Source organism: Rhinoderma darwinii, chromosome 7 (genome assembly GCF_050947455.1).
Source record: "Rhinoderma darwinii isolate aRhiDar2 chromosome 7, aRhiDar2.hap1, whole genome shotgun sequence".
Taxonomy (NCBI): Eukaryota; Metazoa; Chordata; class Amphibia; order Anura; family Rhinodermatidae; genus Rhinoderma; species Rhinoderma darwinii.
Genome location: NC_134693.1, coordinates 53,627,591 through 53,650,553, shown reverse-complemented (window position 1 = coordinate 53,650,553; position 22,963 = coordinate 53,627,591).

The window sequence follows — 22,963 nt, the reverse complement described above, 5'->3', positions numbered from 1 at the left end:
CCACCATCGGGTCCTGGAGGAGCGATTCGTTCAATCGCCACTGCCAAGAACGAGGGTGGGCTGACGGGCGGGAGAGGGTGAGAGTGATTAGTGTATGATCAGACAATGTAATGTCATCGATGGAGGCCGAGGTAAGGCTAGGGAGATGTGAATGACGCAGGAAGAAATAATCTAGTCTGGAGTAGGAGTTGTGGGGTGCCGAGTAAAACATGTAGTCTCTGGCCGAGGGGTGCAGAACCCGCCATGTGTCCACTAGTTGGTGTTCGTGCAACAATCGACATATACGACGATGAGCCACCCTGGGTAGAGAGGAGTGCCCTCTCGAGGAGTCTAGCATGGGATTTAAAGTGAGATTCAAATCCCCCCCCCAGTAGTAGAGTGCCTTCCAGAAAGCCATCCAACGCCCCAAGAACTTTTTCCAGGAAGGCTACTTGACCAGTGTTAGGGAGATAGTATGAGGCCAGTGTGTACAGTGTGTTGTCCAGCTTACCCTTCACGAAGAGGTACCGGCCTGTTCCATCTGTGCAAGTCTCCACATGCTCCCAGGGCAGAGAGCGTGAAATTAGGATAGAGACCCCCTTAGTCTTGGAATCAGGGGACGTACTATGATACACGTCCGGGTAGTTGGAATCTGTGAGCCTCTGTATGCCGTCAGGCCGAAAGTGAGTTTCCTGCAGAAATGCCACGTGTGCTTTCCTTTTCCACAGCAGACGGAGAATGGAGGACCTCTTCTCGGGGAAGTTCAGTCCCTGTGCGTTCAGGGAAATAACAGTAATGTCAGACATGATGACGGACCGAGGGGTGGATAGGAGTGGGGGGGGGGGAGGGATAAGAATAGAAAGAAAAAGAGAAAGAGGATGAAGAAAAGTTGCTACACAGATGCCGCTGAGCAGTGGCGATAGGAAGCAGAGTCACTCTAAGGTCGGAGTACCAAATCCCTCCAATATTCAACGAGAGCTATGCCGTATCGGAGGAAAGCCTCCCACCACGACACAGCGCTCGGAACCCTAGTGGAGAGCGAAGAAGGACTGCAGAGCGGGAAAACAGCGTCTAACTATTACAATAGTCAACACTAAGATATCTCCAAAAAAGAAAATTGAACATCAAAGCCCCGGACTCACCAGGTCATCTACCAAATGTGCCCACCTCCCCCATTATAGCTGACAATGGAAGCAATGGAACCCCCCCCCCCACATCCTGCAATAAGTACAAAAGTCTCTGGAGCAACCCCTTCAACACCGTCTGCTGTCACTTGCAGTGTATCCTGTGGGAGAGAAAGGAGGGTGTGAAGTGCAATAAACTGTCCACATGTGGAAGCGGAGGCTTAATCAGTCCCTTCGAGGAGAGCGCCGTCCTGGGGGCCGAGGATCATCAGGTCCGACTCCGCGGTCTCCGTGCGGGGATCTTCGCCCAGAAGGTCAGGTCGCGGGTAGCTCTGCTCCGGGGCGGGGCAGGAGATGAGACACGAACTCCGGGAACGGACCACTTCTGAGAGCAAACGGCGTCGGGGGTTCGGTCCAGTCTGGTAACCGCACCGATGAGATCTCCAAGAACCGTAACGCCTCCTCCAGGTCGTCTGGGGACCGGACCGCAAAGAATTGTCCCTGTCTATGAAGAATTATGTGAAAGGGATGGCCCCATCTGTAAGTTGCGCCTGCCGCCTTCGTCGCTTCCAGTAGGGGGCGGACAATTCTGCGCATAGAGAGTGTCAATCTCGAAACATCGGGCAATACTGTGATCTCAGCTCCATTGAAAGGCACTGACCCCTTCTCCCAGGTTCTCCGAGCAATCTCTTCTTTCTGTTTGTAGAAGTGCACTCTACATATCACGTCTCTGGGTCGGTTGCCATCTCGATTGCGGGGGCCCGCCAGTCGGTGAACTCTGTCCATCTCGATGGGCATATCACGCGGTCGGTCCAGGAGCTTATTAAAGATGTGTGTCACAGCCTCATAAAGTCCATCTGGGGGAACGGACTCTGGTAAACCTCTCAATTTCAGGTTATTACCTCTCCCCCTGTTTTCAACATCATCCAGGTGTAAAGAGAAGTCCCGTAATTGCGTAGCTTGGGTGGCCAGGGACTGTGAGAGGACCGAGATATCTACCGAGGATATGGAGTGCTGGCGCTCCAGGGTTTCCACCCTCATGGTTAGCTCGCGCACTTCCTGTGTGACCGCGCCAATGGCTCTGTCGTGTTTCTTCTCTAGCCGAGCAAGACGGATATCCAAGTCGGTTTTGGTGAGCAATACTTTAACCATCTCCCAGAGTTCCGCCAGGGTCCGCTCCATTGATAGTGGGGGGCCCGAGGATAGGCCTGTCGGTTGTTCCCCTGAGTGCGGCAGCGTGTCCATGGACCCCCTTAAAATGGCCGGCGTGTCCTGGCTCAGTGCACATGGCTGTGGTGATGGGCGCTGGCGCACGGCCGTTGGGAATGGCGCTTCTAGTGACACATGGCCTGCCTGGGGTAATGTAGGGGAGAAGACCTCGGCCTGGGGCGGGGGGGCCGACCCTGGAAGGCCTGCCATACACTGACCTCCCTCCTGCGACGACATCTCCCCTCCAGGGGCGCGGGAGCAGCAGCCGAGCAGCGCCTGACAATCGAGAGGGGGAGGCGGCGAGATCCCACGAGGTGACGAGGGCTGAGTGCGGCCTGCAGGAGGTGAGGAGGAAGAGCGCGGCGATGTGCCTTCCGAGGCGGACCGCAGATACCGGCCGATGGATGGAGTGCCCGAGGCGTCCGGGAGGTTCCTGCAGTTTCTCCCCTTAGTCATGCTGCGTCTGGGGTCAGGTAAGTGAGCCCTTAACGGGCGATTACTGTGGGGTGAGTCCGGAGCTCCGAGCCGACACGTCCTTACTCCACCATGTCCAAGCCACGCCTCCTGTGACATTGTTTTTTATGAAACAGGCATCTAAGGCTGTGTTCACATCAGCGTTGGTTTCCGTTCATGGGTTCCGTTGCAGCTTTCCTTCTGAGGAACCCGTGATTTGGAAAGCCAAACGGAAACCAAAGCTTCCGTTTGCATTACCATTGATTTCAATGGTAATGCTTCCGTTGCAAATGGTTTCCGTTTGTTTCCAATCCATAAGGTTTCCGTTTTTTTAGCGGAAACAATAGCGGAGCGAACAATAGTGAACAGGCCCTATGGCAGCTTCGTAAGACATTGATAAACATGTCTTACAGATGAAGGAAGCTTGTGCTCTAACGTATTCAGAATATATGGATTTACACTCATGCATTTAATTTTGCTGGAGTCATATCTGAAATTTTCATGGTTAACTAAAGATTTTAACAATGTAAAACATGCTATGCTGGACTGTCATGCTGCACAATATTATTGAGTTGTTTCAGTATATAATAAGATAACAGCATGGGAACTTCTTATAACAGCATGCAGGGTTCATTCCTAACATCAAAGTGACTTATCACATGTTGTCGGCGAGAAGCAAGACACATGATTTTCCCCTATTACAGCAAATGGATATTAGGCTGGATTTACCCGCCAGTAATACAACTCAAAATAAGAGCCGTATATCCAGAGCCAAAAACAGAATTGGAAACTTGGGAAAGCATAAAAACACTTCCAAAAGTTATTGTTTTGGAGTGTGAAGAGGTTTCCCTGCTTTCCAATTATGGAATCTGTTCTGTTTTTGTCATTAAATATATATCTCTATTCCTACATGCAGAGCGGCCTTCTGGAATTTTCTGGGCCCCATAAGTCAAGGTGCACAACTCCTTTCTGTTGAGGGCAACGGAAAGTGGAGGGATGGAGACAGGTGAGAGGCAATCTCGCAGGGGATGGGAAAGTCAAAGACAGTAGGTGGGTGGGGGCTCCGTGTGGGTGTAGGGTGGGGCAACATGAAAAGAATCATTGCACTGACGCTGCTGCATGTACAGAGCACAGTCGCTCACCAAGATGTATTGCTGGCTGCTGATTCTGGTTCCTGCAGGCTCCAAGAATAGAATAAAATACACTACTGCCAAATATGACTAAGATCTCCCACCGCCGTGGCATGTCTGGACAAAGTTTCCATCTCCTTGTCACACTCGCACCCAATTCACCTGCGTATACCCCAGACCAGATGCCAAAATTAATTCAGACCACAGACCAGACCCCTTAATTAATTCACACCGAAGACCAGTCCCTAACAGTAATTCAGACCTCAGACCAGACCAGACCACTACACAAAAAGTCTTCCCCTGCGCTCCAGCACAAGTCGTCTCAGTTCTTTGAGTATGTTTACATGAGTTGTTTATACCGTCTCATGTAAAACTACCGTTAACCCCTTCTCGACATTTGCCATATGGATACGTCATGGAAAGCTAGTGCTTCCCAAATTTTGCCGTATCCACATGACAAATGCATACCACCAGCTCAGAAGCTGAGTCGGTGCCATCATCGCCGGATGTCAGCGGTGTATTACAGCTGACATCCGGCTGTAATGGCGGGGACCGAAATGAGCTTCGATTCCCGCCATTAACCCCTTAAATGCAGCGGTCAAAAGCGATAGCTGCATTTAAGTTGTTTGCAGCTCATCGGCACCCCAGCACTGAAATTGCAGGGGTTCCGCAGGCTCTAATGGCAACCGGAAGCCTAATACTGGCCTCTCAGTCTGCCTAGCACAGAAGCCTTTTATGCTCCGCCCAGAGAAGGGGCTGAGCTGGCGTCATCAGCAGTGAATGTCAGCTGTATGTTACAGCTGACATCCACCTATAACGGCAGGAACCAGAGCTAGCTCAGATTCTTGCCATTAACCCCTTAGATGCAGCAATCGAAAGCGGTCACTGCATCTTAGGGGTTGCTAGCAGATCGGCAGCCCTCCCATGCAATTATGGCTGTCAACTGCTGCTATGGCAACAGGTGGCCTAACAATGGCCTCCTGTTCTGCCATTACGGAAGCCGATTATGCACTGCCGGGAGGCAATGCCCAGTCGGATTGCAGTCACTGAATGACTGACAGATCTAATACATTAGCAATAGGGAATGGATGGAAAAAAAGGAATTTCCCTCTGACGCATCCTTTGGTGAAGAGTATTTTCATTCAAGAGAGGTGTTTCAATAGAAAACGGACTTTATTCAGGTACAAATACAACAAAAAAGTTTCGAGATCGTACTGATCTCTTCCTCAGGTAGTGTACGAGTGTTTATGTAATGTCGGGGTAGGGAAACAGACAAGTGAGCCCTAATCTACCTGCCACTCAGTCCCTGCCTACTTGCAACGACCCGCCCTAGGCGACGGGGTACAACTGGGCGACGGTCCCTACACTCAATAGGTGCACGACAGACAAACAGACAAGGGTACAAAGAAGCCAGGGAAATGGGAAAGTTGCCCACGGGAACACCGTGAGCAACAAGCGAGGTGAACGAGCCGAGTCAAACCAGGAGATGAGCGAGGTACAAAAACGCAGAGCAGAAGAGTGGTCAGAAAAGCCAAGGTCAATCACAAGCAGAGGATCAGTAGTTCAAGAAGCTGCAGCAGGGCCAGGAAACCAACAGAGAAGAATCACAAGAAAAGGAGGAACAGGAAAGACAGGTATAAATAGACGGTTGGCGGGAGCTATCTCAGTCTGGCCAGGCTGTGATAGGCTCTCCCACTCCTAAGCCTGCCATCCTGGGTGGTGGAAGATGGAGTCAGTCTCACGGACATAGAAGTAGGTGCAGACTGATTACCTATGGGCGTCGATACAGAAGTTGTGTCTGGCAGATCCTTTACAGTACCCCCCCCCCTTTTATGAGGGGCCACCGGACCCTTTCTAGGTGGACCTGGTTTATTGGGGAAACGAAGGTGGAACCTCCTGAGCAATACCCCAGCGTGAACATCCCGTGCGGGTACCCAAGTCCTCTCCTCAGGCCCGTATCCCCTCCAATGGACCAGGTACTGGAGGGAGCCTTGGACCATCCTGCTGTCCACAATCTTGGCCACCTCGAATTCTACCCCCTCAGGGGTGAGAACAGGGACCGGAGGTTTCCTCGAGGGAGCCAAGGACGGGGAGCAGTGTTTAAGAAGGGAGGCATGAAACACGTTGTGTACTCGAAAAGACGGGGGCAACTCCAGTCGGAAGGAGACAGGGTTAAGGACTTCAATGACCTTGTATGGCCCTATAAACCGGGGAGCAAACTTCTTGGACGGGACTTTAAGGCGCAAATTTTTTGACGATAGCCACACCAGATCCCCGACCACAAACAAGGGGTTAGCAGAACGTCTTCTATCTGCCTGAGTCTTTTGTATGCTCTGGACTTCTCTAGGCTCTTCTGAACCTGGGCCCAGACTGTGCACTCAGGATTGTTGGAACTACCAGGTGAAACGGAGGAGAACCGTGGATTAAACCCAAAATTACAGAAAAAGGGGGAGACCCCTGACGAGTTACTGACCCGGTTATTAAGGGAAAATTCGGCGAGGGAAATGAATGAGACCCAATCATATTGACAGTCAGAGATAAAACACCTTAAATATTGTTCTAGAGACTGATTAGTCCTCTCAGTTTGGCCATTAGTTTCAGGATGGAAGGCAGAAAAGAAGGACAGATCAATCTCCAACTTTTTACAGAAGGCTCTCCAAAACAATGAAACAAATTGTACCCCTCTGTCAGAAACAATATTGACAGGGACCCCATGGAGACGCAGGATGTGTTTGACAAACAAGGTAGCTAACGTCTTAGCATTGGGTAGTTTCTTGAGGGGCACAAAGTGGCACATCTTACTGAAGCGGTCTACTACAACCCACACCACCGACTTGCCTTGAGATGGAGGCAAATCGGTGATGAAATCCATGGAGATATGGGTCCAAGGTCTCTGGGGAACGGGCAAAGAACATAGTAAGCCCGCTGGTCGGGACCTGGGAGTCTTGGACCTAGCACAAACTTCACAAGCGGCGACGTAGGCCTTAACGTCTTTGAGCAACTCAGGCCACCAATAGTTTCTGGCAATGAGGTGCTTGGTACCCAGGATGCCTAGATGGCCAGATAGTGCAGAGTCATGATTTTCCCTAAGTACCCTTAGCCGGAATTGCAGGGGAACAAACCGCTTGTTCTCAGGAAGGTTCCCGGGAGCTGAACCTTGATCAGCCGCAATTTCAGAGACTAAATCAGAATCAATAGAGGAAATGATTATACCTGGAGGCAAAACACAAGCAGGATCTTCCTCCGAAGGAGGGCTGGCCATGAAGCTTCGCGACAGTGCATCAGCCTTAATATTTTTAGACCCAGCCCTATAGGTGACCAAAAAGTTGAATCTGGTAAAAAATAAAGCCCATCGAGCTTGTCTCGGGTTTAGCCTCCGGGCAGATTCTAGGAAAACCAGATTCTTGTGGTCAGTAAGGACCGTAACCTGGTTCCTAGCCCCCTCCAGGAAGTGGCGCCACTCTTCAAATGCCCATTTAATGGCTAAGAGTTCGCGGTTGCCAATATCATAGTTAGTCTCAGTGGGCGAAAACTTCCTGGAGAAGTAGGCACAGGGGCGGAGACGGGTGAGGGACCTGGTACCCTGGGACAAGACAGCCCCAACTCCCACCTCGGATGCGTCAACCTCCACGATAAATGGCTCCATTTGGTTGGGCTGAACCAGCACTGGGGCCGAGATAAAGCACTTCTTAAGGATCTCAAAAGCCTGGACAGCCTCAGGAGGCCAGTGGAGGAGAACAGCACCTTTGCAAGTGAGATCCGTAAGAGGCTTAGCGATGACCGAGAAGTTAGCAATAAACAAGCGAGGTGAACGAGCCGAGTCAAACCAGGAGATGAGCGAGGTACAAAAGCGCAGAGCAGAAGAGTGGTCAGAAAAGCCAAGGTCAATCACAAGCAGAGGATCAGTAGTTCAAGAAGCTGCAGCAGGGCCAGGAAACCAACAGAGAAGAATCACAAGCAAAGGAGGAACAAGAAAGGCAGGTATAAATAGACAGAGGGCGGGAGCTAGCTCCGTCTGGCCAGGCTGTGATAGGCTCTCCCACTCCTAAGCCTGCCATCCTGGGTGGTGGAAGATGGAGTCAGTCTCACAGACATAGAAGCAGGTGCAGACTAATTACCTATAGGCGTCGACACAGAAGTTGTGTCTGGCAGATCCTTTACAGTTTAACAATGGAAGACAGTCTAAATGGACACAGCCAGGTCAGAAAACCATAAACCATACATATTTGGTATCGCCACGACCATAACAGCCTAAACGATAAAAATATTATGTTATTTATTTCACGCAGTTAACGGCGTTACAAAAAAACTTAAAAAACTATACCAGAATTTCTGGTTTTTGGTCACTTTGCCCTACAAATATTGGAATAAAAAGTTATCAAAAAGTCGCATGTATCCAAAAATGGTACCTATATAAACTATATCTCCTCTCGCAAAAAACAAGTGCTCATACAGCTCCGTTAATGTCAATGTCATGGTTCGCACAACTTGGCGACAGAAAAAATACATTGTTTTTACGAAAGTAATTCTATTGCGCAAAAAGTTGTAAAACATAAAAAAAAGCAATAACTTAGGTATCGCCGGAATCGGACTGACCCGCAGAATAAAGTTAACATGTAGTTTATAACGCATGGTGGACGCTGTATAAAAAAAAACTAAAAATCTATGCCAGAATTGCAGTCACCTTGCCTCCAAAAAATAGGATAAAAAGTGATCAAAATGTCACATGCACCCGAAAATGGTACCAATAAAAACTATAGCTCATCCCGCAAAAAAACAGCCCTCATACCGCTACGTCTATGAATTAGTTAAAGAGGCTCTGTCACCAGATTATCAAATCCCTATCTCCTATTGAATGTGATTGGCGCTGCAATGTAGATAACAGCAACGTTTTTTTGTTTTTTTTTAAAACGATCATTTTTGCCCACGTTATGAGCAATTTTATATTTATGCAAATGAGCTTTTCAATGGACAACTGGGCGTGTTTTCTCGTTTTACCAACTGGGAGTGTATTGTGTTTTATTGCCAACTGGGCGTGTATTGTGTTTTTACCGACTGGGCGTGTATTGTGTTTTTACCAACTGGGCGTTGTGAATAGAAGTGTATGACGCTGACAAATCAGCGTCATACACTTCTCATCATTCCCAACCAGCTTCTTTTACTGCAGACACACAGCGTGACGTCACCCACAGGTCCTTCAACCTTGGCGTTGGACAGAGAAGATACATGGGCTCTAGCCGTCCGAGAGGGTAATATGCTCATCTCTAGGGAGTTTACTATGCTTGCCTGCACACGGTGATGCTGCTGCAGATTCAACTGTACTCTCTCGGACGCCTGGAGCCGATGTGTCTTCTCTCTTCCGACGCCAAGGTTGAAGGACCTTTGGGTGACCTCATCGTTCCCACCCAGCTTTTTTCTCTGCAGACACACAGCGTGACGTCACCCACAGGTCCTTCAACCTTGGCGTCGGAAGAGAGAAGACACATCAGCTTCAGGCGTCCGAGAGAGTACAGTTGAATCCGCAGCAGCATCACCGTGTGCAGGTAAGCATAGTAAACTCCCTAGAGACGAGCATATTACCCTCTCGGACAGCTGGAGCCCATGTATCTTCTCTGTCCGACGCCAAGGTTGAAGGACCTGTGGGTGACATCACGCTGTGTGTCTGCAGTGAAAGAAGCTGGGTGGGAACGATGAGAAGTGTATGACGCTGATTTGTCAGCGTCATACACTTCTATTCACAACGCCCAGTTGGTAAAAACACAATACACGCCCAGTTGGTAAAACAAAAAAACACGCCCAGTTGTCCATTGAAAAGCTCATTTGCATAAATATAAAATTGCTCATAATTTGGGCAAAAATTATTGTTTTAAAAAAACAAAACTTTGCTGTTATCTACATTGCAGCGCCGATCACATTCAATAGGAGATAGGGATTTGATAATCTGGTGACAGAGCCTCTTTAACCCCTTAATGACCGGGCCATTTTGCACGTTAATGACCAAGGATTATTTTTTGTTTTTTCACGGTCGCATTCCAAGAGTCGTAACTTTTTTTTTATTCCGTCGACATAGCCGTATAAGGGCTTGTTTTTTTCGGGACGAGTTATATTTTGTAATTGTACCATTTTTAGATGCTTATAACATATTGATTAACTTTTATTAACTTTATTTTAGGAGAGAATTGAAAATAAGCAGCTATTCCAGCATTAATTTTCACGTTATAAATTTACGCCGTTTACTATGCAGCGTAAATAACATGTTAACTTTATTCTATGGGTCGGCACGATTACGGGGATACCAAATGTGTAAAGGTTTTATATGTTTTTCCTACGTTTGCACAATAAAAACCCTTTTAGAAAAAAATTACTTGTTTTTGCATCGCCGCATTCCAAGAGCCGTAACGTTTTTATTTTTACGTCGATGTGGTCGTATGTGGGCTTGATTTTTGCGGGACAATGTGTCGTTTTCAGTAGTACTATTTTGGGGTACATAGGACTTATAGATTAACTTTTATTTTATTTTTTATGGGGGGAATGGGAGAAAAGAGAGAATTTAGCCGTTGTTTTTTGCGTTTTCTTTGGACACCGTTCATCCGGCGGTTTAATTAATGTGTTCGTTTTATTTGACTTTGGCTGTAATTTTTATTTTATTTTTTCACCAACTTTATTTAACTGATTGTCATTTTTTTTTTAAGTCCCATCAGGACACTTCACTATGCAATCTGTTGATCGCATATATAATGCTTTGGTATACTTAGTATACCGAAGCATTATTGCCTGTCAGTGTAAAACTGACAGGCAACCTATTAGGTCATACCTCTGGCATCGCCTAACAGGCAGATGCTGAAGACAGACCTGGGGGTCTTTGTTAGACCCCCGGCTGTCATGGAAACCCGACGGCGACCCGCGATTTGTTTGCGGGGGCGCCGATCGGGTGACAGAGGGAGCTCCCTCCCTCTGTCAAACACATTAAATGCCGCTGTCACTATTGACAGCGGCATTTAATGGGTTAAACTGCCGGAATCGGAGCGCGCTTCGATTCCGGCAGTTGCAGCAGGAGCCAGACTGTGTATAACAGCCGTGCTCCTGCCGCTGATCGCATGGGTACGCTGTCAGTACCCGCGCGATCACAGGACGGATATATCCGTCCTCCTGCGTGAACTAGCAGCTGCTGAGGACGGATATATCCGTCCTTCGGCGTTAAGGAGTTAAAGAGGCTCTGTCACCATATTATAAATGCCCTACCTCCCACATAATCTGATCGGCGCTGTAATGTAGATAACAGTGGTTTTAATTTTGAAAAACAATAATTTTTGAGCAAGTTGTGAGCAATTTTAAATTTCTGATAATTTGTTTCTTAATAGACAACTGGGCGGTTTTTAACTTTTTACCAATTGGGCGTTGTAAAGAGCAGTGTATGACGCTGACCAATCAGCGACATACACTTCTCTCCATTCATGTTTAGCTGTACTCACAGCACAGTTGTCTATTAACCCCTTAAAGAGGCTCTGTCACCAGATTTTGCAGCCCCTATCTGCTATTGCAGCAGATAGGCGCTGCAATGTAGATTACAGTAACGTTTTTATTTTTAAAAAACGAGCATTTTTGGCCAAGTTATGACCATTTTTGTAGTTATGCAAATGAGGCTTGCAAAAGTCCAAGTGGGTGTGTTTAAAAGTAAAAGTCCAAGTGGGCGTGTATTGTGTGTGTACATCGGGGCGTTTTTAATACTTTTACTAGCTGGCCGTTCTGATGAGAAGTATCATCCACTTCTCTTCAGAACGCCCAGCTTCTGGCAGTGCAGATGTGTGACGTCACTCACAGGTCCTGCATCGTGTCGGACACATCGGCACCAGAGGCTTCAGTTGATTCTGCAGCAGCATCGGCGTTAGCAGGTAAGTCGATGTAGCTACTTACCTGCAAAAGCCGATGCTGCTGCAGAATCATCTGTAGCCTCTGGTGCCGATGTGTCCCCGCTCGTCTGACACGATGCAGGACCTGTGAGTGACGAGACAGCGTGATCTCTCGAGAACACGCTGTGTCTGCACTGCCAGAAGCTGGGCGTTCTGAAGAGAAGTGGATGTTACTTCTCTTCAGAGCGCCCAGCTAGTAAAAGTATTAAAAACGCCCCGATGTACACACACAATACACGCCCACTTGGACTTTTACTTTTAAACACACCCACTTGGACTTTTGCATGCCTCATTTGCATAACTACAAAAATGGTCATAACTTGGCCAAAAATGCTCGTTTTTTAAAAATAAAAACGTTACTGTAATCTACATTGCAGCGCCGATCTGCTGCAATAGCAGATAGGGGCTGCAAAATCTGGTGACAGAGCCTCTTTAAGGACGCAGCCTGTTTTGACCTTCAGGACACAGGTAATTTTTCCAAATCTGACATGTTTCACTTTATGTGGTAATAACTTCGGAATGCTTTTACCTATCCAAGCAATTCTGAGAAAGTTTTCTCGTGACACATTGGACTTTATGTTACTGGCAAAATTTGCTTGATACATTAAGTATTTAATTGTGAAAAACACCAAAATTTAGCGAAAAATTGCAAAAATCATTTTTCTACATTTAAATGTATCTGCTTGTAAGACAGATAGTAATACCACACAAAATTGTTGCTAATTAACATCACCCATATGTCTACTTTAGATTGGCATTGTTTTTTGAACATCCTTTTATTTTTCTAGGACGTTACACGGCTTAGAACTTTAGCAGCAATTTCTCACATTTTCAAGAAAATTTCAAAAGGCTATTTTTACAGGAACCAGGTCAGTTGTGAAGCGGATTTTAGGGCCTTATATTTTAGAAACACCCGATAAGTCAACCCATTTTAAAAACTTTACCCCTCAAAGTATTCAAAACAGCATTTAGAAAGTTTCTTAACCCTTTAGACGTTTCACAGGAATTAAGGCAAAGTAGATGTGAAATTTTCAAATTTCTTATTTTTTTTGCAGAAATTCATTTTTCATCTATTTTTTTTGTAACACAGAAAGTTTTACCAGAGAAACGCAGCTCAATATCTATTGCCCAGATTCTTCAGTTTTTAGAAATACCCCACATGGGGCCCTAGTGCACTTATTGATTGAAGCACCAGCCTCAGAAGCAAAGGAGCACCTAGAGGATTTTGGGGCCTCCTTTTTATTAGAAAATATTTTAGGCACCATGTCAGGTTTGAAAGGCTCTTGTGGTGCCAAAACAGTGGAAATCCCCCAAAAGTGACCCCATTTTGGAAACTATATCCCTTGAGGAAATTATCTAGGGGTATAGTGAGCATTTTTACCCCGCAGGTTTTTTGCAGAAATTATTGGAATTGGGCCGTGAAAATGAAAATCTACATTCTTTAAAAAAAAATGTGGGTTTAGCTAATTTTTTCTAATTTCCACAAGGACTAAAGGAGAAAATGCACCACTACATTTGTAAAGCAATTTCTCCCGAGTAAAACAATACCCCGCATGTGGTCATAAACGGCTGTTTGGACACATGGCAGGGCTTAGAAGGGAAAGAGCGCCATTTGGCTTTTGGAGCTCAAATTTAGCAGGAATGGTTTGCGGAGACCATGTCGCATTTGCACAGCCCCTAAGGGACTAAAACAGTGAAAACGCCAAAAAAGTTACTCCATTTAGGAAACTACACCCCTTGAAGAATCCATCTAGGGGTGTAGGAGCATTTTGACCCCACATGGGTTTCATAGATTTTATTAGAATTGGGCAGTGAAGATTAAAAAAATCCTTTTTTTCCAATAAGACGTAGCTTTAGCTCAAAATTTTTCATTTTCTCAACAAATAAATGAAAAAAAGCACTCCAACACTTGTAAAGCAACTTCTCCTGTGTACGGCAATACCACATATGTGGTCATAAACTGCTGTTTGGGCACAGAGTAGGGCTCAGAAGGGAAGGAGCGCCATTTGGCTTTTGGAGTACAGATTTTGCTGGATTGGTTTCTGGGCGCTGTCACATTTGCAAAGTCCCTGTGGGACCAAAACAGTGGATCCCCCCAGAAGTGACCCCATTTTGGAAACTACGCCCCTCAAGATATTCACCTAGGGGTGTAGTGAGCATATTAACCCCACAGGTGATTGGCAGAAATTGGTGTGCACTCGATGTTGCAGAGTGAAAATGGGATTTTTTTTCTATATCTGGTGCCCAGCTTGTGCCACCATAACAAGACCGCTCTCTTATTATTATGCTGTGTTTCCCGGTTTTAGAAACACCCTACGTGTGGCCTAATCTGTTGCCTGGACATTCGACCAGGCTTAGGAGTGAAAGAGTACCATGTCAAATTAAGGCCTAATTTGGCAATTTACGAAGTATTGGATCAGAATTGCAGAGGTTCTGATGTGAAATAATAAAAGAAACTGCTGAGAAGTGACCCCATTTTGGAAACTGCACCCCTCAAGGTAATTATTAAGGGGTATAGCGAGCATTTTCACCCCACAGGCCTTTTCCATGAATGATTTCGCTGCGGAAGGTGAAACGTAAAAATTTCAATTTTTCCCTAGATATGCGATTTCAGTGGCAAATATATCGTGCCCAGCTTGTGCCACTGGAGACACACAACCCAAAAATTGTTTAAAGGGTTCTCCCGGGTATGGCGATGCCATGTATAAGGAAGTAAACTGCTGTTTGGGCACACTGAAGGTTTCAGAAGGGAGGTAGCGCCATTTAGCTTTTGGAGCGTGGATTTTGCTTGGTAGTAGTTTTGTTTGGAGTCTTACTGGTGTTTCCGTTTATAATGTGGGGGTACATGTAAGCTGGGCGGAGTATATAAGGGGCATAGTCAGGTGGTATAATTATGGGGTAAAATAATCCATAGATGTGTGTTACGCTGTGACACAATCCTTTCTGCACAGGCCGGTGTCTCACTAATAAATGGTCCTTACTTATTCCCCTTTTGGTCCACACTCGACATCTTTGCCGTTTGGGGAATTTTGCCGGGAAAGTTTTGCCCTGGTATAATACGGGCACCCTCGCTTCCAGCAGATATGTTTGGGCCCTCCCCTTCCTGGTTCCCTAATTTTAGGGGTCTTGATAATTCGCCACTTGAAACAGAAGAAATGTTCCCCTCGGGTCGGCACAACTGCATATTTTTTCTTTCCTGACTTATTGGAGCCTTAACTAATTTTATTTTTCCAAAGACGTAGTGGCATGAAGGCTGTTTTTTTTGCGGGGCGAGCTGTAGTTTTTATTGGTAGCATTTTGGGGTACATGCGACTTTTTGATCACTTTTTATTTCAATTTTTGGGAGGCAAGGTGACCAAAAAACAGCAATTCTGGCATATTTTTTTAGTTCTTTTTATACAGCGTTCACCAAGCGTTATAAACTACATGTTACCTTTATTCTGCGGGTCAGTCCGATTCTAGCGATACCTAATTTATAGCACTTTTTTAAGTTTTACAACTTTTTGCACAATAAAATAACTTTTGTAACGAGAATGGATTTTTTCTGTCGCCAAGTTGTGAGAGCCATAACGTTTTAATTTTTTCGTCGACGGAGCTGTATGAGGGCTTGTTTATTGCGAGACGAGTTATAGTTTTTATAGTAACTATTTTTGGGTACATGCAACTTTTTGATCACTTTTTATTTCAATTTTTGGAAGACAAAGTGACTAAAAAATAGCAATTAGGTCAGTATCTTTTAGTTGTTTTTTTTACGGCGTTCACTGTGCGGAATAAATAAGAAAAAAATATTTTTATAGTTCAGGTCGTTATTGTCGCAGCAATACCAAATATGTATGGCTTTATTATTTTTTTCAATAATAAATGACTTGATAAGGGAAAAAGGGCGATTGTGTTTTATGTTATTACTTGAAACTTTTGTTGTATTTTTTACAACTTTTCTTTTTACACTTTTCTTTAGTCCCACTAGGGGACTTGAAGGTCCAACTATTTGCTTGATGTTCTAATACTTTGCACTACCTATGTAGTGCAATGTATTAGAAAGGTCAGTTGTTCACTGACAGCAAGCCGACCAGGCTCCGCCTCTGGGCGGGGACTAATTGGCTTCCGTAATGGCAGATAGGAAGCCATTGTTAGGCCTCCTGTTGCCATAGTAGCAGTCGCGAGCCTTGCCATCGCATGGCAGGCTGACGATTTCATACAAACCACTTTGATGCAGCGATTGCATTGGATCGCTGCATTGAAGGGGTTAATGGCAGGAATCGGAGCTAGCTCCGGTTCCTGGTTTTACAGTGGAATGTCCGCTGTAACATACAGCGGACACCCACTGCTGATGACGCCGGCTCAGCTTCTGAGCCGGAAGCTGAGCCGGCGCCATCTTGCCGATGGTACCGGAAGCCTTTTGGGCCCCGCCGATGACGGGGCATAGGAGAATTTAGTTGCTGGCAGACCGGGAGGTAAGTATTAGGCCTCCGATCGCCTTTGCAGCCTGGCAACCCAGCGATCACGTTGCTGGGGTGCCAGTGGCTATAAACTCCACACATGCTGCGATCTCTATTGAACGCATGAGGGGTTAATCGGTCGGATCGGAGGCTAGCTCAGGTCCTGGCCAATACCTCAGGGTGCCAACAGTAACATACAGCTGTCACCCGGCAGTGATGTCGCTGGCTCAGCTCCTGAGCCAGCTCCATCTCCTTCACGTACAGTTACGTGGAATTGCGGGAAAACACTCATCACGTAACTGTACGTAAAAATGCGGGAAGGGGTTAAGAAACGAATTAGCGTAAATCTAAAATTGTTCATAACTTGCTCAAAAATGATTGTTTTTCCAAATAAAAACCACTGTTGTTGTCTACTGTCACGGTGCGGGATGTGGACCCACTGGGCTGTACGACATGGCGGATAGGCAGCTGGCCAACCAGGTACAATACAATGTCTATAGTCCAGAAAGGGTACCCGTGGCAATGTAGGTAGTAGCGGTGATCCAGGCTTAAGATAAGGCTCCGGCAGCAGGCAGACACCCGGTGGGTGTAACACAGTGGATGCAGCGGAATACACTGCTCGACTTCAACTCTAGATGGCACAGAGGCACAGGATACAGGGTACAGGCAGCAGGAACGGGTAACACTGGAAACTGGAAAACACTAGGAGACCATTTCCAAGACAAACTTTAGGTACACAACAACGCTCAGGCAATGATCAAGAGGGCAGAGCCCCTTTTATAGTCCAGCAGCATTCTGTACTGATTGCAAATCTCCTGCAATTGTGCGTGCACTGGCCCTTTAAGGCCGTGCGCGCGTCCTGCAGGAGACCGTCTCCGAACCAGGAAGTGAGTGCTGGCGTCTTCCAGGAGTGAGAAGAGTATGAAAGAGTGTTTTAAAATGTATCATACATCCCTTGATTTTTAATCTACCCCAGTTTTACTTACCCTGATGCACTCCACACAGGTTATCACCCTCATCTTTCCCCTCTGAGCCCTGCTGTGTGCCCAGGCAGCTGTTAACAGCCACATTGAGGGTGTTGCCATACCCGGGAGAACCCACATTACAGTTTATGGGGTGTAGGTCTCCGGTCAAAATGCTCACTACACCTCTAGATGAATGCCTTAAGGGGTGTACTTTTAAAACGGTGTCACTTCTCAGGGGTTTCACCTGTACTAGTACCTGAGGGGCTTCTGCATACATGACTTTGCACCAGAAAATCCCCAGTAGGACAAATGGTGGTCCTTTCCTTCTGAGCCCTCCCATGGGCTCAAACGGCAGTTTATCATCACAAATGGGGTATTGCTGCACTCAGGATAAATTGGGCAACAAAATTAGGTATTTTATTTCTTGTGAAAATAAGAAATTTTTAGCCAAAACTACATCTTATTGGAAAAAATTTAATTCACAGCCCAATTCAAATAAATTCTATGAAAAAACTGTGGGGTCTAAATGGTCACAATACCCATAAATGAATTCCTTGAGGGGTGTAGTTTCCAAAATGGGGTCACTTCTGGTGGGTTTCCATTGCTTTGATACCTCTGGAGCTCTGCAAATGCGACATTGTACCCAAAAACCAATCCAGCAAAATCTGCACTCCAAAGAACAAATAGCGCTCCTTTCCTTCTGAGGCCTCCCATGGGCCCCATGGCAGTTTATCGCCACAAGGAGAAATTGGGCAACAAAATGGGGTATTTTGTTCCCTGTGAAAATAAGAAATTTTGATGAAAAATGACATATTATCGGAATAAATGAAATTTTTTGAATTTCACAGCCCAATTCAAATATGTGCTGTCTAAAAACTGTGGGGTCAAAATGTTAAAAACAACCATAAATGAATTCCTTGAGGGGTGTAATTTCCAAAATGGGGTCACTTTTGGGGGATTTTGGCACCTCAACACCTCTTCAAACCTGTCATGCTGCCTAAAATATATTCTAATAAAAAAAGAGGCCCCAAAATACACTAGGTGCTTCTTTGCTTCTGGGGCTTGTGTTTTAGTCCAGTAGCACACTAGAGCCACATGTGGGACATTTCTAAAAACTGCAGAATCTGGACAATACATATTTAGTAGTGTTTCTCTGGTAACACCTTCTGTGTTATAGAAAAAAAATGAATAAAATTGAAATTCAGCACGAAAAATGAAATTTGCAAATGTCACCTCCACTTTGCTTTAATTCATGTGAAATGCCTAAAGGGTTAAAAAAAACTTTCTAAATGTTGTTTTGAATACTTTGAGGGGTCTAGTTTTTAAAATGGGTTGTTTTATGGGGGTTTCTAATACATAGGCCCCTCAAAGCCATTTCAGAACTGAACAGGTACCTTAAAAAGAAGGCTTTTGAAATTTTCTTAAAAATATGAGAAATTGCTGTTTATGTTCTAAGCCTTGTAACGTCCAATAAAACGTCCAATAAAAATAAAAGAATGTTCACAAAATGATGCCAATCTAAAGTAGACATATAGTAACTATTTTGGGTAGTATAACCTTCTGTTTTACGAGCAGATCCATTAAAATTCAGAAAAATTCTATTTTTTCTAAACTTTCTCTAAGTTTTGCAATTTTTCACAGATAAACACTGAATATATCGACCAAATTTTACCACTAACATAAAGCCCCATGTGTCACAAGAAAACAATCTCAGAATCGCTTGGATAGGTTTAAGCATTCTGAAGCTATTACCACATAAAGTGAAATATGTCAGATTTGAAAAATGGGCTCTGATCCTTAAGGTGCAAACTAGGTTGCGTCCTTAAGGGGTTAAACACTCCCGACGCTTCGGTAACGTTTGTGCGTCACTTACTCGAGATCACGCTTGCTGTCATTTACAGCGTGATCTCGCAAGATCTTTTTTTTATGTTTTAGTACTTTCACAAAGAAAAAAATATTTGTTAAAAAAAATTTGTTTTGTTTTACCACATTCTGAGAGTCAGAACTTTTTAATTCTTCCGTCCATTGAGCGGTGTGAAGGCTTATTTTTTTGCGGGACGAGCGGTCATTTTTATTGGTACCATTTTTTGGTACATACAACTTTTTGATCACTTTTTATTCCATTTTATTTGAGCGCTAAGGTGAACAAAAAACAGTGATTCTGGTGTTTTACTGGTTATTTTTTATGCCGTTCACCCTGCGCATTAAATAATGCTATATTGTAATAGTTCAGACTTTTAAGGACACGGCGATACAATTTTTTGGGGGGTTTTTTACATTACTTAAGAGGAAAAATGGGAAAAGATTTTTTTAGTTTTAATATTTTTTGTACACTACTAAAAACTTTCTTCAACTTTTTTTTTTTTTTTACACATCTTATTAATCCCCCTTTGGGATTTGAACCAGCAATCGTCGGATCGCTGGTTGAATACTAATGTATCACAGTGTATTGTCATTTTTACAGGCTCCTATTAAGCCCTGCAAGAGGCAGGGCTTGACACAGGCATAAAGATGGCAGACCAGGGTGGCTTCATTAGGCCCCCCGGCTGACATGACAACAATCTCCAACCCGCAATCGACTGCCTATCGCCCCCCCTAAATGCGGAGGGAGCCGCCCCCTCGTTCTAATGGCTTAGAAGCCGCGGCCGCTATTGATCATCGCATCTAAGTGGTTAAACAGCCAGGAACAGTGCGATCTCTGTTGCTGGCTGCTAGTGCAGGGTGTCAGCTGTAATGCACAGCTAACACCCACAACATATGGAGCGGACTCAGCGCATAAGCCCGCTGCATACTTCACCCCCGGCACCAGGACGTGTAGTTACGTCCAGGTGTGTGAAGGGGTTAAAGGAGATATGTCATCATACCATGCTGCCCACCTTTCTTACCAGTAACTGAAGACTGCCATGTATCTAAATGGATACACATTAAATAATAATTCTGGATCATTTTATCTTATAACCGTACGTTATGCCGTTCCTCTGTTATTCCTCCTAGAAATGTATTAAATGATTGACAACTGGGTGTTACCATTTCCCTTGTCAAATAGGTGTGTTTCTACACAGTCTCACTATGTCTGCACTGATTGGACAGTGTCAATCTGTGTAGTGACGCCCCCCAAATGTTAACACCCAGCTGTCAATTTATTTATACATTTTTAGAAGAATTAACATAGGAACGTCACAACGTAGAGTTCTAAGAAAAGATGCTCGAGGGGGAATAGAATTATTTACTAAAATAGACATGACTGGAGAGCTGACAGGTCCTCTTTAATTACTGGTCAGGAGTAGGAAAGGAGCCTTATTAGCCAAATGGAATATTGCCGTTTGGGCTAATAGTGTAGCCAACTTACATATTATGCTTCCCTTGGTTGCAGACCTGGCAATATACTACAAGGATTGTACTCTCTCTTTGGTACTTTTTGAGCACTATATGGCTCCCTGTGCATTGTCTGGCTCTATATAGGCAAAATATGATGATCTTCGGGCACTATATATGGCACGATATATGCAGAACATGACTCTATTTGGGCACTATATGTGCACAAAATATGGCACTCTGGACACAGTCACGCCAGGATCACACATGCAGTTTTGATGCGGTTTTTGGCTCAGTTTTTATAGCGAAAGCCAGAAGAGGATCCAAAAGTAAGGAAAGGTTTAAAGAAAAGAATGATGCATCTCCTATTTTTGGGGATCCACTCCTGTGTTTAGCGAAAAGAAAACGGAGCCAAAAACTGCAGCAAAACTACGTGTGTGATCCTGGCCTTAAAGGTTTTTTTTTTATGACTCTTAGGGCACCTGGACATCAGTCACCCCCCTTTTGTAAAACTACATGACTTCTTCAGCAGCCATTGCAGGGAAGATGTAAGGCTATCCGCATCTTTGCCTGGTGATAATTGCTCATCACCTGAGTTTTTTTCTTAGGCTGGACCCATGGCGATCAGCCGGGCCAGTTTCAAGCTTCATATAGCCAAAGTGTGACATTACGTGCACTTTTTTGGCTTTATTTGGACACTGTATGGCGCTCCATGGGCAAAGCATAGCACTCTAGGAAATGTATTCTGCACTATGTATCTGGATAAAGTATGGCACTTACTAGGCATGCTACGTATTTGTGCACTGTATGCAGTAAATGGCTGTGGTACGGTACTGCTTGAGTAGGGCATAACCCTCTTCAGGCAATGTGCACTGTATGGCACTATTTATACAGTTACTGCATATATTGATATGGGTGTTACAAGGACGGAGGCAAATTCTGAATAATTTGCTATGGAGCATTTTGCTGTCCCTCTTTTAGAAACTTAAAGGGAGTCTGTCACCAGAAATTGTCCCATCAAAGCAGCAGCAGAGTAATGTAGTGTAGCCTCCACTGAATATAACGCTGTTTTCATTTTTCAGATGAGTGGCTCCGTTACAGCCATAACTTTATTCTTCATATGCAAATGAGCTTTTTTGAGCAACGAGGGCGTCACCGTTGCTCCAAACTGCTCTACCTTCTATCTCCAGACCGTCCCTCCCTTTCTTCTTTGATTGACAGGGCCAGTGTAGAAACCGTGATCACGTCTATTCCCGGATTCCCTAAATGCACCGGTGTCTTGGCTTCTGAATTGGCGCATGCGCAGTACAGCAGTGAAGCTTCACCAATCGAGTCGGCTCTACTGCGCATGCGCCGTTTACGTCACACTACACCCGGTTGCTGTACTGTGCATGCGCCGATTCTGGAGCCGAAGCATGTCTGTAACACTCTACGGAGCGGCTGCTATTGTGAGCAAAGGTGAAGAGTTATAACAGCCCCGCTGAAGTCAAATAGGCAAAGAATAGTGCTCATCAAAGCAGTGTAGCCACTTGGTCCTGAAGATCAGCAGGTCTCGGCTTACGGACCCCAGCGATTGCCATTTTGAGGTTATTAAAGGTGCATATATCCTGTAAAGGGTGTATTTCCCCTATAGTCTGCCCTAAGAAAAACAAGCTAGGTGTAAGATGAGTGTAAGGTGAAATGGATGTGACCAATGATTTGCGCCGTTTAATTTATTGGCCAGAGAAAGACATCCCAACCATGAACAAGTTACTTCTCCAGCCGCTCATTATCAGTCACATAAACCTAATGGCATGGAGGAATAGATATCAAAATGCTGCTCCCTGGGGTCAGGCAAATGCTCGACCAACACAGCGGTTATAATGCTTTCCGAATTCAAGAATTCTCCATAGAAAGCGGATATTATGTTCATTTAATCTTTTCGTCTCTAAACCATTTTAGTGGAGACAGTGGTTCGCTGTTGAAAGAATCCTCGTCTCCGGTAATATGGCGGACGCTGAGGGGAAGTGACGTCCCCGGATGTGTTTCTCCAGCTATCAGTGAGTTTGTGTAGTTGGAGCTGTGTCAATGGAGTCCATCGGGCTGTTATAAACAGAAATCATAACACAAATGTGAACAGAGCCTTAAGGCCTTTTTACACTGGCCAATTATCGGGCAAAAGTACGTTGGTTCCCGATAGTTGACCTGTGTAAACAGGGCAACAGTCAGCCGATGAACGAGCAAACGCTGATTGCATCGTTTTAAATGCCGAAACTATTCTCGTTGTCGGCAGCGCATCCCCGTGTAAACAGGGAGACATGCTGCCGACATGAGAGACATGTTCGGGGACAAGCGATCGGAGTAACGAGCGATCATCCTCATTGGTGAAAGGAGCAAACGAGTGCCGACCAACGAGCTGTTTCATTGAGCGGCGCTTATTTACACGGCTTTTAGGATGAG